Source organism: Trichosurus vulpecula, chromosome 6 (assembly GCF_011100635.1).
Source record: "Trichosurus vulpecula isolate mTriVul1 chromosome 6, mTriVul1.pri, whole genome shotgun sequence".
NCBI classification, from domain to species: domain Eukaryota; kingdom Metazoa; phylum Chordata; class Mammalia; order Diprotodontia; family Phalangeridae; genus Trichosurus; species Trichosurus vulpecula.
In genome coordinates, this window is record NC_050578.1 from 53259275 (window position 1) to 53261765 (window position 2491).

At 36.3% G+C, this 2491-nt stretch overlaps 1 pseudogene; it reads left to right on the plus strand.

Annotated features, from left to right (window-relative positions):
• The first annotated feature begins 1053 nt into the window (after positions 1–1053).
• Positions 1054–2194, plus strand: LOC118855539 (annotated as a pseudogene).
• Positions 2195–2491: the final 297 nt, after the last annotated feature.

Consider the following 2491-nt stretch of genomic DNA (forward strand, 5'->3'; position numbering starts at 1 on the left):
ACCAAGTGTATGAGTCTTCTTTTATTTCTATAACAATTGTTTTGTTGTAGTATTGGTATATTTGTATATCTTGTTAGATGAGCTTCTAGATATTTAATGCATTTCATTGTTCTCTTAAAGGTAATTCATCATCCTTTCTCTTACTCCTGGATTTTATTAATCAAAAATGGGAGAGCTAATCATTTTTGAGCATTTATTTTGTACTTCACTACTTCACTGAAACTATTATCTCTTTTGGGGGCTAATTCTCTAGAGTTTTTGAAGTAAACAATGAAATCCTGTTATATTATCTGTTCCAAAAAAGAGAGAAGGAAATAATCATAACTTCTCTGAAATTTATTTATTCTTTGATCATTCTTATCCCACTTTCATCTCTTACCATTTCCTTTCTACCCAAATCACTGGATCATTTTTCTGCTCCTCTCTCTCTCTCTCTTTCTCTCTCTGTCTCTGTCTCTCTGTATCTCTGTCTCTCTCTCTCTATCTCTGTCTGTCTCTCTGTCTTTCTCCCTCCCTCTCTCCCCATCGCTATATATGAGAGTAAACATGCATGCATATGTGTGTATATATGTATATATGTATGTATTTGTGTGTATGTATATGTATATGCTTACTATTCCAATCTTAGCTACTCATGTGGTTCATAACTCCATGATTCCCCACAATGTTTCTTTCTCTGAAATCAAATTCTCTGATTTAAAAAAATACTAAGCACCTACTTTCTCCTCCTTTTCTCTTTCTCTAAGCTAATTTTCTCAAAGCACCCAAATCATAAGGCTGTCTTTTGTTTCTGCAATGACTCTTAGCCTAAGTTAGAATCCCAAACTTTTGGGGCTTGGCACATGACTCATGTAGGTCAGTGCTATGGCTGAGGAGCCCAAGAGCAGGGAGATGGAGAACTGAGCTGCTGAGTCCTCCTGAATTTCCTGCCTCCATCGTCTCTCTCTCTCTCTCTCTCTCTCTCTCTCTCTCTCTCTCTCTCTCTCTCTCTCTCTCTCTCTTCTTGCCGGCACCTCTGTATCGATACTATTTTGGAAAAATTCCTTGATAAGCATGAGTGAGGTCTGGCTTATATCAGCTCCTGGGGAGAAAACATGCCAGCAAACATGGGAGAAATTACGTGAGGCAATAACAAAAAGTAATGACCTTTCCATTAATTTAAAGTTCAACAGTCTTGACTTAAAGTTTGGCACATTGGATATTTTAGTTGGATTATCAGACAAAATGGCCAAACTGGATTCATTTCTGGAAGGAGTTGTTAAGAAAGTGGCCCAATGTATGGCTAATGTGCTAGAAGATAGTAGAAATAAAGTTCAAGAAAACCTGTTGGCCAACGGAGTTGACTTGGTTACATACATAACAAGACTCCAATGGGATATGGCTAAGTATCCAATCAAGCAGTCACTGAAAAATATTTTTGAAATAATTGCCAAGGGAGTAAATCAAACTGACAATGACTTGAAAGTCCGAGCACCTGTATATAATAACAAGAGAGGCAGTCTTCAGAATTTGGAAAAAAAGAATGTGGGAAGTTTATTAACTAGAAGCCTAGAGGAAATTTAAAGAAAGATGACTTTGTCCTTGATTCAGAGTATCTCATCACATTATTGGCAGTAGTTCCAAAATTAAACCACAATGACTGGGTAAAGAAGTATGAAGTATTGGCTGAGATGGTAGTCCCAAGGTCTAGCAAAGTTCTTTTAGAGGGCCAAGATAGTTACCCATGCAATGTCCCCTTGTTTAGAAAGGCGGTGGATGACTTCAGACACAAAGCCAGAAAAAAACAAGTTCATTGTCCATGATTTTCAGTATAATGAAGAGGAAATGAAAACAAAGAGATGACCAGACTCTCCACTGACAAGAAAAAGCAGTTTGGACAACTAGTTCAGTGCTGAAAGTGAATTTCAGTGAAGTTTTCATAGCATGGATTCATGTGAAAGCATTAAGAGTTTTTGTTGAGTCTGTTTTATGTTATGGATTGGAAGTGAAATTCCAGGCAATGCTACTTCAGCCTAATAAGAAAACCATGAAGAAACTGAGGGAAGTACTGTATGATTTATACAAACACCTGGACAATAGTGCAGCAGCTATTATTCGTGCTTCCATGGATATTCCAGGCTTAAATCTCAGTCAACAGGAATATTATTCCTATGTGTACTCCAAAATTGATTGCAATCTATTGGAAATCAAATAAAAATGGTTCCCAGTACTGACAATTCTACCCTAGTGTTGGTGTATATGAACAGAAATGAGGTTGAAACATGCCTATACTTTTAACTCTCTGTTAATCCCATGCTTGCTTCTTATTCCCTTGCCTTAGGTGAATTTTTCCATAGTGGTCCATCTCTTGATATTTTCTTTTCAAAGAAGAGTATATGTATTGTTGCTTTTTATTCATCAGGTCTGTAAATGTGTACTGAAAAAAGAAAAGAGTTTATTTATAAATAGATTAGTATATTTAAAAAAAGTTTTTTCTTCATTGTTTTAGTGT